Source organism: Panthera onca, chromosome D2, assembly GCF_046562875.1.
Source record: "Panthera onca isolate mPanOnc1 chromosome D2, mPanOnc1 haplotype 2, whole genome shotgun sequence".
Lineage (NCBI taxonomy): Eukaryota > Metazoa > Chordata > Mammalia > Carnivora > Felidae > Panthera > Panthera onca.
In genome coordinates, this window is record NC_138349.1 from 19696426 (window position 1) to 19710436 (window position 14011).

General features: G+C 46.8%; 1 long non-coding RNA gene across 1 annotated transcript; it reads right to left on the minus strand.

Annotated features, from left to right (window-relative positions):
• Positions 1–3731: 3731 nt before the first annotated feature.
• On the minus strand, positions 3732–13685 carry LOC132684907 (uncharacterized). The gene is made up of 3 exons (XR_009612863.3): positions 13535–13685; positions 9274–9385; positions 3732–6210 (listed from the first exon to the last, which is right to left on the minus strand). It is a non-coding gene; the product is annotated as an uncharacterized LOC132684907 (long non-coding RNA).
• Positions 13686–14011: the final 326 nt, after the last annotated feature.

Below are 14011 nucleotides of genomic sequence, written 5' to 3' on the forward strand. Positions count from 1 at the left end.
TTTCCAATGAAGCTTAGCCCATGGACAGTATAAAAACAGGGAGTGGGCTGGGTTTGGTTTCAGGATGTAGTTTGCTAATTCCTGCACTTGAAGATAATAGAAAGTAGGATACTCTTGGGGCACCTGGATCATGATCTCGTGGTTTGTGAGCTCGAACCCCACATTGGGCTCTGTGCTGACAACTCGGAGCCTGGAGCCTGCTTCAGATTCTGTCTCTGTCTCTCCCTCTCTCTGCCCCTCCCCACTCACATTCTGTCTCTCTCTCTTTCTCTCTCAACAATAAATAGACATTAAAAAAACCTTTTTTTTAAAGAAATTAGGATATCCTCACTCTCTCACCTCAGCTCCCTAAATCCTACACTTTCAAAATCTTGACATTTCCCAGACATTTTCACTCCCTTTCTTGGTGCCCTTTCTTTTCCAAAGGAGGACATGTAGGCTGAGCCTGACAGCTCCCGAGAAGGGGATCAGGAGCTTCGTTATTGCCCAAACGCCTAGGATCAGAGAGTAGAGTCAGAAGAGCTGTAAGCCCTTCCTTTCCCAAGGCTGTGGCGTTAGCTCTTTGCCAACCACATGAAAACCGCTGGGAAGGGCTTGCCTGTGTTTCTTCTCCAGCCCAAACCACGGAGCGGAGGGAGGCCTCAGAGCGCCTGTGTTAATGGGAAACAGTTGTGCTAGTCCAGCCCTGTGCACAGAGGGAACAAATTTCAATATCTAAAATCTCACTGCATCCTGAAAAACCTATCATTTGGAAGAGACAACTGACCACAGCACAGAATTCAATGCTAGCAAAATGGCAAAATGCACTAAGGGGACCTCACTTCTTGTAAATATAGAGAGAACGAAGGAGATCAGGGACTTGTGAAAGCATCGATCATTCACTGACTCGTTAGTTTACTCAACAGATCATTTTCAGGGGCCTGTTATGTCCCGGGCACTGTATTAGGCCCCGGGCCCACTGCAGAAAATAAAACTGACAGTTTCTGCTCTCATGGAGTTTAGCAATGACATTTGCTAAAGTTCAGTATTCTGTGACATATTACTAACTTTTCTTGAATTAACATGATTCAAATGGTAAAGTAGTTGGGGAAAGAAGAGATTAAATGAAGTCAATCATGTTACTTTATTCTAAGACTTTAGAACTGTTAGCATGCAGATTTCCACTGAGAATCTCCAAGCGAGGCATGTAGAGAAGGCAGCCTTCACAGGCTGGTTTAACTACGTCCTTTTTGTGAGGAGCATCCTGCGGCACCAGAATCCCATGGAACACAGTTTGGGGAGCATGGCTCTCAGGATCACCGGGTAGAGGCGTGTAGGTTGTGCACTGAATGGCTTTAGCAGGACCACTCACACAGACTATTTATCCAAGGTGCCCTGGAGTTTTCTGACTGATGGACCTGATCTCTGTAACTACAGGGCACAGCATGGACAGCACAGGGTTCACAGGAAAACTGACCCAGTTGCAGAGATAGCCTTAGGGTAGGTGGCGGAGAGGTCAAAGTACAACATTCATAGGTCTCCAGGCAGAAAGAAACCAGTAGAATAAATCTAAAAAAAAAAAAAAAAAGTTTTTTAAAGGCCCACACCAAGGTACAGCACAGTTACATGTAAAACTCTGAGGATAGAAAGACACTAAAAGCTTCCAGGGAGGGTAAAAAAAAAAAAAAAAAAATCAGATCACACACAAAGGATCTGTTATAAGAATAGCATGGAGTTTGCAAAAGCAGCATTGGAAGTGAGAAGACAATGCAGTCATGCTTTCGATATTCCATATGAAAATGATTTTCGGGGTGCCTGGCTGGCTCAGTCGGTTGAGCGTCCGACTTCGGCTCAGGTCATGATCTTGCAGTCCATGAGTTCGAGCCCTGCGTTGGGTTCTGAGCTGACAGCTCGGAGCCTGGAGCCTGCTTCTGATTCTGTGTCTCCCTCTCTCTCTGCCCCTCCCCCACTCGTGCTCTGTCTCTCTCACTCTCAAAAATGAATACATGTTAAAAAAAAATTAAAAAAAAAAAAAAGAAAATGATTTTCAACCCAGAAATTTCTACTAGGCCAGACTCCCAACCAATGTTAGAAGTATTTCAAGAATCACAAAATTCCAGAATTATTACCTCTCAGGCTTTCTAGGAGCTATTTGAATGTATGTTCTGCTGAAAACAAAAGCAAATAAACAAAGAGAAAGGTATGAGCTCCAGAAAACAGGAGATACAAGATAGGAGAGATCCAAAGGGCATCTAGGATGATGGCAGGGACAACAGGTAAGGGAAGTCCAGAGGGCAAGTGGTTCCAATTGAACTGGATGAAGGGACAGAAGAGGATAAAGAGTCTTGGGGGGAAGCTCCAGGCAAAAAAGCAAAACACAAAAAGCAAAAAACAAAAAAACCCAAGGAACCAAGAGATTATCTGACCCTGTGGAAAATCTTAGTTATAGAATGAGAAGACCTATCCATGAGTTTGAAGGAAACTAACAACAACGGAAAGAGGTAATGATTAACAAAATATATATATAAGAAAGGGAATGTGATCAGTTTGCTACTTGGCTCACGAGTGATTCATATCTACTTAACTACAATAAAAACACAAATATCCATTTGGAATGGGAGGAAGGGAGGTTCAGAAGAGTGTAAGCAAGCTAAAATTATCGAATCATCCAAGGAAGTCAATAGTGTTTAAAATTCACTTATCAAGAATGAATGTATGCATATTATTTAGAAACATGGAGTGAAATATCTGAAGGAACAGCTGAAACAACGGAGAGTGGTTGGGAGCCGGTGGGAGGTGGGGAGGCACAAGAAAGTGCCGTTTTTTATTTTTTATTTATTTTTTTTGATGTTTATTTATTTTAGAGAGAGAGACAGAGAGAGGGGAAGGGACAGAGAGAGGAAGACTCGGAACCCGAAGCAGGGTCCAAGGTCTGAGCTATCAGTGCAGAGCCCGATGCTGCGGGGCTCAGGGCTCGAACACACAAACTGTGAGATCATGACCTGAGCCAAAGTTAGACGCTTAACTGACTGAGCCACCCAGGCATCCCGGAAGTGTCCTTTTTTAAAATAAACCTTTTAGCACTATTTGACTTTTTATGTTGGGTGCATACAATTACTTTGACTTTAAAAATAGGGATGGTAGGCTGTTAACCGGGTTGTCATTGGCCAAGTGGCTCATGCCTCTTGTCAGTTTCAAAGCTTGCCCAATTAAAGCTCCTGGATTAATAAAAGCACAACTCACTGCATGTTCTGGGCCTTTGGGACTCAAGGAAGGGTACAAACTGAAAGCGTCAAACCTGAGAATAATGAGTTTACTGACACACAGCACTCTAGGCATGGACCAGAAGCAGAGGGGAGCACCCAGGAACCTGTTAAAAATGAACAATCTCAGGCCTATTGCATTTTGTAAGATCCCTAAGGTGATTCATGTGCACGTGAATGTTTGTACTGGGATGATGGCAGGTGGCAAGATATATAGGGTGGAGGGTCCCATTACAGATGATATTGTATATAGGCCCATTATAAAGTCAGTGGTGACAGATCAAGAAAGTAATGGGGAGGAGGGACATTTTAAGGGTCTCTGGGGCTTTAGAGGTCCCAATCCACATTATAAGAATCCCACATTACAATAAAATGTATATACCTACATATGAGATTAGTTGAATTACAGGAGACTAGTTGACAGGTTTTTAAAAATTAAACATTTATCAATTAAAAACAACAAAAAGTACAGAGTCCAGGGGCGTCCAGTTTAGGCAGGAGTCAAGGACAGGGAGCCTTGGGCCAGCCCAATGGACAAATGGGGCTATTGGTCAGTATCCTTGGTTGCATGTGACATAATTCCAACTCATTGCAGCTAACGCAAAGCAAACAAGTCATTGCCTTTCATAATTGGAATGTCTTCTTCAGTGTTGCAGGCATGCCACCCAGGAATTTGGTCCAAATATTTATATATCTGGACTCTGACTCTGTTTCTCAGTTCTGCTTGCCTTCCTTTTCAGGCAGCTTCTTGCCACATGATGACAAAAGGACAGCTGTCTGTCTAACCTTATAAACAGTCATTCTCTAGTAGCTCTTTCAAATAATGTAGGACCCCAAAGAACTTCTGATTATGTGCACTCTAAAAAAATTTTTTTTAAATATTTATTTATTTTGGGGAAGCTTGGGTGGCTCAGTCGGTTGAGTGTCCGACTTTGGCTCAGGTCATGATTTCATGGCCCGTGAACTCGAGCCCTGGGCCGGGCTCTGTGCTGACAGCTCAGAACCTGGAGCCTGCTTCAGATTCTGTCTCTGTGTCTCTCTCTGCCCCTTCCCTGTTCACATTCACTCTCTCTCTCTCCCCTCAAAAAGTAAATAAACATTAAACAAAAATTTTTTTAACATTTATTTATTTTTGAGAGAGAAAAACAGGGTTTTGACCTGAGCCAAAATCAGATACTTAACCGTCTAAGTGTCCCTGATTATGTGCACTCTAGCTATAAATATTTAACTACAGTAGCAAATAAAACTGAGAAAAATTTTAAAACATGCATAATTCATTTAAAAAAACAATAAGAAATGTATTACATGTGAATTTAAAGAACACATTCTTATGAGGAAATAATATTTTGCAGAACAAACAGTATTTACTAAGAAGAGTGTCATTGTTTTTACATTTTTGCAAATCTCTTTAATTTTAGGATTAAGAGAAGATAGCTGGATTTTCCTATATACTTCTGAATTCATTTTGTTGCAATATGTTGTTTTGGTTGAAGTATGTGAATAAAATCTGGCCTCACAAAGATATGTGGGTAGAGAAGGGAAGAATATTTTAATAACTTTTTCAGATCATTGTGGTAATGCTTTTTGGATACCACACCAAAATTCAATGGTAGTACTGGGGGCCAAGGGCAGGCTGCCCCAGGATGGGCCACTTTAGCATAAAGATTTTCTTGAGTTAAAAAGCAATCAAAACCCAGGAGATTCCGGAAAAGTTCTTTACCTCCAACAATGGCCTAAAAAGAATTTAGAAAGAGGACCCTTTCCAAGAAGAGTGCTATCACCGTAGATCACTGCTTTATGATCAGAACTAGGTATAGGCCAGAGAGGAACCTGGCAAGCCCTGTTTGGTCAAAGTCCTCTGTTTTTTTCCATTGTTTCTGAGTGGCCCAGCAAACATTTGTTCACCAAACATTTACTCTTTTTCATTCTTCCTAAGGATTGTATTCTTTCCCTTTGGATATCCAGACCCCTACCTCCTTCTTTTTTGTTCAGAATGACATATATACCTCATTTGCCTGTCTTTGGAATTCCCATGTTTGTATGGATTCCTTGTACGTATACTACTACATTTGATTTTCTTCTGTTAATTTGTCTCATGTCAATTTGATTCTTAGTCTGTCTAGAAGGACCTCAAAGGGAAGGTCTAGATTCTTAGTCTGTCTAGGAGGACCTTGAAGTAGTTAATAAAGGGTAGTCATAGCAATGGGGAATCTGAAGCCATATCAATAAACTTTTCATAGTCTGTTACATTAAAATTCATTGATCTGGGGTGCCTGGCTGGCTGGGTCAGTGGAGCACACGACCCTTGATCCTGGGGTTGTGAGTTCAAGCCCCATGTAGGGTGAAGAGATTACTTAAAAATAAAAAAAATCTAAAAAAAAGTAAAATAAAATAAAATCCATTGATCTGTCCTTCACTTTAATAAGACTTCTACCCGTGAATGATTTTTAAAACATCACGGATGGGCTATTTGAAAAGTATTGGTTCACTGAGTTTTGCAAATCTTCCAATGTTGACCCATCTCATTACACAATATCCCATCATTTAGTATCACCCCCTATCTCACCAGAAAAGCCTGTGAGCATGGGGAAACCATTGAGCTCATGGTGAAGATACAGGACTTTTCAAAATTCCAGTTTGTGCTTCAGCGCTCAAATTTTATCGTTGACAACAAAACTGTCATTTGTTTTCCTTGAAATGGCAAGCCCACTTCGTTCATTTCTGAGGAAACGTCTGCCCCATACCAAGTCTGAATAACCACAGTCTGCCAGTCAGCCATTCTTTTCAGCCAAAATGGTATTCTATGAAAAAAGTCACTGGCTCAACTCACGGCGCAAACGATCACATGGGTGGTTTTCATGAGACAATCGTAGTATTTTGTTATGCAGTAGAAGAGCTTTATGTACATGTAGGACTTCTCAGGAACAGATCCCAAGGAGAGATTAGATGGGCATGATGGGGAGATCACCTGTGAAGGAAAAAGAGCAAGAGGTAGAGAAGCAAGGAGACTCTTTGGCCCACCATACTGGTCTAACCCGGGGGAAGGAGAGAAGAAACGTCTCAGATTGCAGTGTAGAGTTCAACAAAGATTCAGTCGGGCCAATGAAGGGTCTTCAAGCCAAAGTCACCCGGTGTTGGAATCCCATGTCAAGAATGAACTTGTGTTGATGCATGATCACTGGCTGGGAGCAGACGGAGAGAAGCGTGGCCGTGGCAAGAACATGGCGGTAGATTCAGAGAACAGCAGATGCTCCCCTAGCGGGAGGTCTGAGTGGTGTATCTTCACGGCTCCCCCAAGCTTTATGGGTACTTTCCATTTCATCACATCACAATATTAGAAACGTGTGTACGCAAGGGTTAAGGCTTAATAAAGTTAATCATTTTTACTGCTTCATCAAGAGATTTCTTAAGTGAAACTGGCTTTGTTTTCCCTGCACATGTGTGGCAATGAAGGATACAATGGCTACAAGTTCACTTTGGTGCCACGACATTGATTCAGGCCAACATATCAGTAATTTTGTCTAACACTGTGCTTGCACTCTTGGTGAAAATGTCAACTTGGAGAAAAAGGCACATGAAAGCTCAATATTATTATAAAAACAGTTTTGACCTTATGAATCCATTGAAATGATCTCAGGACCCTCAGGGATCTACAGAACCACAGACTTACAGATAGCAATCCCAGAATTGGAGTATGGTGGGTTTTGGTTTCATTTTGTTTTCCTATTTTGCGGTTGCTGTTGTTGTTTGTTTGTTTTGGACGGTTCTGCCAAAAGTCACAGAGAAGATATTAACTCCCATATGTAAAGGTTTGTAGGAAAGATGGCAGGAAAAGGAGCTGCTGGATTCCGATTCATAGATCACGCAGGGAGATTATACCCCAAAAAATCCCTTTACCCTCAAAGTAAATAATGTATTAAATTGGGAAAAAAATCCCTTTACCCTGAGAAGGATGGGACAGATCAGCCCACCCAAATCACAGCCAATGGGGTCTCACAAGGAGCGGTTCCCTCACCTGCAGAGGAGGGAAGGGATACTACACAGGCAAAACAACCCTGTACAGTTCAACAGGGTAAAAGAAGTTTGACAATAAATGTCTGGGCTACGGGACAGTCCTATTCCCGAGGGAGCCTGAGGCCAGGGTCAGGCAGGAAAATGGATCACAGCTGAGGAGAAGGCACCCATGCAAGAGCCCAGCCCCTGAGGACAGGACCTGCAGACAGTTTGGAAGCACATTAATTCAACCCAGCAGGCAGGACCATGTAAGCTAAGCTTGGGTTGGGTCAAACTCTGTGTGTGTGTGTGTGTGTGTGTGTGTGTGTGTGTGTGTGTGTGTGTTTACAGGGGCAGTATTCTACTGTGGCCCCCTTCAACAACAGTGGAGTGTGACTGTTTATGTTTCCTATCTTGGTCAGGCTTGACTCAGGAAATGGAACCTAGTGGGCCCCCAGGGGTAAGGGGTGGAGCAAGGCAGAGGGGATCCACGTGTCAGAAGCTGGGGATGGAGGACAACTGTCTACACTATCCATACATAAATCGACAGAGATTATGGCACACAAGTCATTGCAGTTTTAAAATGGCATTGGTTCAAAGGCAATTCTACCTGTCCAGCCTTCTCCACATTTACCACTGAACACCCTGCATCTTCTACATGTTTATTCCCAGAATGACTGAATCTATCTATCTATCTATCTATCTATCTATCTATCTATCATCTATCTAACAGGATTATAGATAATCAGCTCAACTATTCACCTTCGATGGCCACCTCTTCCCTCTTTCTTGAGTCTGCTCAATGGCATATTCTCCCAGCTTTCCTCCTGGGAGATTCTTGGGCTGCTTTTTATTTAAAAAATTTTTTTTCAATCTTTATTTTTGAGACAGAGAGAGAGCATGAATGGGGGAAGGTCAGAGAGAGAGGGAGACACAGAATCTGAAGCAGACTCCGGGCTCTGAGCTGTCAGCACAGAGCTGGATGTGGGGCTCAAACTCACAGACTGTGAGATCATGACCTGAGCCGAAGTCCGACGCTCAACCGACTGAGCCACCCAGGTGCCCCTCTGGCTGCTTTTTCTTAGATTTCTTTGCGCATCCTTAAATGATGGCAGTCTTCGGGGATGCTGTCATAAAACCTCCCTTCTTCTCAGTAGGCAATCTGATCTGTCCCCATGCTCTCAATTACTTGAGAGCATTTTTTTGTTGTTGTTTGTTTATTTTGAGAGACAGAGAGAGAGAAAATCCCAAGCAGGCTCCACACTGTCAGCATGAAGCCTGATGCAGGACTTGAACTCATGAACCGTGAGATCATGACGTGAGCTGAAATCAAGAGTTGGACCCTTGGGCGCCTGGGTGGCGCAGTCGGTTAAGCGTCCGACTTCAGCCAGGTCACGATCTCGCGGTCCGTGAGTTCGAGCCCCGCGTCAGGCTCTGGGCTGATGGCTCGGAGCCTGGAGCCTGTTTCCGATTCTGTGTTTCCCTCTCTCTCTGCCCCTCCCCCGTTCATGCTCTGTCTCTCTCTGTCCCAAAAATAAATAAAAAACGTTGGAAAAAAAAATTAAAAAAAAAAAAAAAAAAAAGAGTTGGACCCTTAACTGACTGAGCCACCCGGGTGCCTTGAGAGCGTTTCTTTCTTAAAACCACTGCAAAACCTCCCCCTTCTCCTCGCAGCATGCACAAACGCGTGTTGTGTGTGGAGTCCCCATCTAGGCTTTCCCCAAGAGCCTGAGATAATGGGAATAATTGGTACACTGACACCAAGGCCCTCATAAACACACACACACGCGCACACACACACACACAGGAGGACTGAAATCAGGTCATCTGGCAATCCAGATTTCCAGACTGCGGTGCGTGCCTGTGTGTGTGCACCCCTGTCTAGCCATCTTTCAGATTGCCATTTAAGTGAAAATATTTACGAAGACATTTGGAGAGGCTCTGACTGCAGCCCCCCTGAGAATATGTGGTTGCTCCATAAAATTTAATTGAGTAAATGTGTCCCTACGATGTGCCAGGCGCATGTAGTGAAGCTTACCAGGATGAGAATCAATGTCCTTCCCTGGAACGGGTGGGGGTGGAGCTGGGGACAAGCACATATGCGACTGCAGTCAGAATAAATCCCAGCAGGTCGTGGAATTTTGAAGACTCTAAAGTAAAAGTACCATATTCATATATTTAAACACTTGCAGTTTTTCACGTTTTGACATTCCTGAAGTCAGGCTGCATCTAACAAATAATTAGCTAAGAATACTTTGTTAGAACTTAATTGGCAGGTGTTTTTTCCTTCTTTTTGAACAAGAAATAAAGATGAAATTTACAACGGATCCTGTCTTAGATTAAACAAAATATGTTATTTGGGTCACTCAAAGGACAATGAGATCAAATATGTAATCTGTAGTAACATGCCCTTAAATCCCTGCTTCCATTTCTTTTGGTCTCTAACTCTCTAATACTGTACAGCCGGCTAGAAGCCTCTTTGTCTCTCCATCTTGGAATCTCTACTCTCCACCAGGGTAAGACAGAGCCTCCCTGACGTCTTCCCCACAGAGAATGCATTCTCTTTCCCTCTCCCTCCTTCCTTCTTCTCTCTGGGAATCAATCTCGGCCATCTATAAAGAACACACACACTAGCCACACTCCTCTGATTCTCCCCCAGCCCTGCTCTAATAAGAAAAGAAGGGGCAAATGTTTGGCAGGTAGAATTTTCTTCAGCAAGGAAGGAGAGAGGCTCTGAATAGTCCCAGAGGAATAACTCTTGGGCCAGGAGTGAGAAAACAGGCAGATCACAGTGTAGGTCTAGACAGAGATGGGTGTACCAAGCGGCAAGGGGCAGGATTGGAGTGTAAATATGATAGAGCATCCTGGGAAGGCTCAGATTTTGAACCTGCATCTGTGACCATTGCTTTCCAGAAGCTTCACATGCATGTACACACGCATGCACCCATGCACGCAGGTGCAAACACATGCGCACATATGTACCTGTGCTTAAACAATTAGCCAAGGCTTTTCTGTCCTCTCTCCCGTATCACCAGGAGGGGAGAAGGCAGGGCCAGGGTGATGGCCTGCTTTCCTGGGATGGGAGAGGCCCAGGGAGGGGGGCCAGGCTGGCTGGCCTGAGGCTAGGACACCACAGAGACTGGAGACCCCTCCCCTCCCCACCTACCCAAACAGAACTAACCACAGCAGGCTGGTCAATATGCTAAAAGAATGGCTGCCACTGGATGGGGCTGCCTCTCAGCTCTGGGGAGATGTGGCTTGGGAAGGTGGCCTTTAGGGAGGAGATCATGCTTCCCTAGGGCCTTGGGACAAGTAAGGGAGAAGCCAAAACGATGAATCTGCAGAGTGGAGAATCTGGCTGCCTGGCTGAGTTCTGGTGTTGGGGTTCTCCGCTTCCACGTTGTCCAGCAGCTACCCGGAGTCTCAGGGTTCTCATGGCTGGGGAAGGACATTCAGAGAACTTAGGGGGTCCCTGATGTGAGGGTGGAATGCATCTGGCTGACTAGATCCCCTCTCTCTGAGCTGAACGCTGCCCCTGTGCCCAGGTCAGACGAAAAGCTGGTGCTGGGCCTGCTGGGTGTGCCTGGCCCTTTGCAGAGCACTGGGCAGTGGGAACATAAATAAGAAAGGGGAGAGGCCACTCAGGAGGAACTCACAATGGAGCTGAGGAAATCTAGCGTCAACACAGGTGGAGGCCAAGTCCAATCTGATCTGCAAATCCCACCCCAGGGCAGAGCCACCAAAGCTGGCTGCACCCTAGGAATCGCCCGAGGCCTGCTCAGAGCCCGTGGGAAAAGTCGGGAAGGCTTTAGTTGGGCAGTGGACTCAGGACTTCTGGCAGGTGGGAAGGAGGAGCCTTGAGACTCTTAAAAGGCTATGTTCACCCTCAGGGTGTTGGGAGCCGCCCACACTGAGCTTCCCGGCTTCCTTCTCAGCCCCTGTTCTCGGGTGACTCCTGGCTGCAGGGTGTGTGTGTGTGTGTGTGTGTGTGTGTGTGTGTGTGTGTGGCTGGAACAGGTCAGGTTTAATTATTAATCATCTGGCTAGCCTGATCAATCTAGACCAAGGTCTCTCTCTTCCAGGGCTGTGAAATCCCCACTCACTGGGCTAAGCCTGTAGGGTTTTCTAGATGCTAGGAGAGAAGGGGGTAGGGAGGTTCCCTGCAGCCCCTGTGTCTTCAGGAGGCACTGATTAGGTGCAGGCACTAGGCAGGCAGGCGTGGTTTCCAAGGAGCAGGGTGAACCCAGGCCATCCCCCCAGTGTTGACACAACTGTCATAAACTGTGCTTTGTTCCCGGCCCTGCCTGCGGAAGGTCCCTGAGAACTGGGTGGGCCTGGCTAGGTGGGGACGCACAGTGAGGAGAGATAGGTTTGGAGAGGGGACACCCCTGGGGACACGGAGGGATGAAGCTGGCGTAGGAAGCCCAGCTCTGTGGCTATAGAAGAATCCAACTGTTGAAAGGCCAAACTTCGGCAATCTAAGCCAGGCTTGTGTCTCCAACAGCCAGAGCTGCCTCCCAGTCCCGGGTGGGTGGGAACCCTGGAGGGCAGGATGGACAAAGCCAAGGGCAGGGGGCAGGTGCCCCCTGGTACCACTCCAAGGACACATCTTGCTCCTACAGCCAGCTGGTAACTGAACAGAGACCAGGGGCTCAGAGACGAGGATGGGCAAGGGGGCTGCTTAGTCCTTCAACTAACAGTCACTGATACCTATTCTGTGGCAGGCGCAGAGGGGGTGGGACACATTCCCTGCCCTTGGAGACTCACCGGCTAGTGTAGACCCCACCCATAAACTGATCCCAAGGACAACCTGTGAAAGAGGGACCGTGTCCTGGGACACAGCAGGGGAGCCGTAACATCTGTAAGGAGGTCAAAGAGAGTCAAGGAAGGCTTCTTAAAGAAGGTAACACTCACCTAGCATGTTAAAGAAAGTCATAGTTTCCAAGCGGGGGAAGGGTGTTCCAGCCAGGGGGAAGACCACGTGTAAAAACAAGGAGCTGAGAAGGGCCTGTTTGGGGAGGATGAGGCAGGGAGCAGGGCTGAACCAGAACGGTGGCTGTGGGGGCGGGAAGTGGGCGGAGATGATGCAGGCCTTAGGAGGTGAGGCGCCCGGCGGAGGCACCCAAGGGGCAGAACGCAGAGACCGGGGTGGCGAGTGAGGAAGCACCCACAGATGCAGCCCCAGCCGGGCGGGGGGCATGGGGGTGCGCACGGGAACAGCACCCTATCTCCAGACAGGCCCGGGGCCTGTCGCACTGGCACTGTGGGAAGTACTGGGACAGACAGACCACCGCCCCTTGTGACCGACGGGGAGCCGTTTCCCCCAGGCCTCCGTGTCTCGCTTTGGCTCCAACAACCTCAGGCAAGCACAAGACACAGGTCAAATGGGCAGAGGGGCAGATGGAGGTGGCAGGAGGTAGACATTTGCCCAAGCCTGAGTGAATTCACTGCGGCTCTGACACAGGGACCCAAGGGTCCCGATTCTCAGCCCAGAGACCTGCCTCTGAACTGGAAAGTTCTCTCCCTTCTTGTCTTGCAAACCGGAGGTGCCCCCTGAACCCCTCCTCCCCAGGGTCGGTCCTCATCAGACAGGTCTGCGGAGGCCCAAGGATCAGCCTGAAGGAGTCGGCGCTTCCCAGTCAGGCTGGGCTTCCTCCTGGTGGTGTCAGACCCAGCAGAGAACCTCAAAGAGTAAATGTCTGCGAGGTGTTCCCAGAACCCAGACCAGCAGGATCCCCACCCAGAACGCTGGGGTGGCAGGTGACAGGGATGACAGCAGCAGCCTCCTCCTTGTCCTACGGACTTGGCTCCTGGAAGATCAGCTAAGTACCAGGAGAAATTTGAAAAACAGTTTGAAAAAAAAAAACCCCACAAATTTGAGCCAGCACAACTGGCTCAGGTGGGCTAGGCAGGCATGTGCAAAGATAAGGTCTTTTGACACTGGGAAGTGTCACCCTGACATGAGGAACCCGTTCACGCAGACTAGAAATCATCCACTGGTCTGTTCTCCTGTGTACGGCTGCCAGCTACCTAAGGATCTTCTCCAAGGCTCTCAGTGTCTCTGCCCACATCATATACAGTCCCGTAAGAGAATTCTAGAATACAGAGTCGAGTAGAACAATTTCCCCAAATCACCTGGAACACTTCTTCTAACAAGGAAAGCCAAGTACTGGACACTGCTTCCTCCTTTTGCCTTGGCTCCCAGGAGGCTCCCAGTCAAATCTCATGAGTATTCACCATGGCTCCATCAGCCCTTACAACTCACGTACTTGCCGCCTTCAACTTTTCTCAGCCCTCACCTAAAATTTTTCTGTTGGTAGGGGCGTCTGGGTGGCTCAGTCAGACTTCGGCTCAGGTCATGATCTCACAGTTCCTGAGTTCAAGCCCCGCATCGGATTTTGTGTGGACAGCGCGGAGCTTGGAGCCCGCTTCAGGTTCTGTGTCTCCCTCTCTCTGCCCCTCCCCTGCTCATGCTCTCTCTCTCTCTCTCAAAAACAAATATTAAAAAAAAATGTTTTTTTCTGTTGGTTCAATCCGGTCACACGTGGCCTGGGTTGTATATCATCTCAGCTCCTTGTTGGCAAGAGGTGGTGGGTAAATAAACAATGAAGTTTCACTCAGGAAAGAGAGGTTGAAAGGGCAAAGGCAGGCTGGCATGCTGGGGCCACGGGAAATCCCCTTTTGATCACACCCTTGTACCCCCAAATTACCCGAAAACAGAGACCACGGTGCTCTCCTCCCCTCCCTGAAGCAGGAGGAACTGGAGCAGCCCCCCA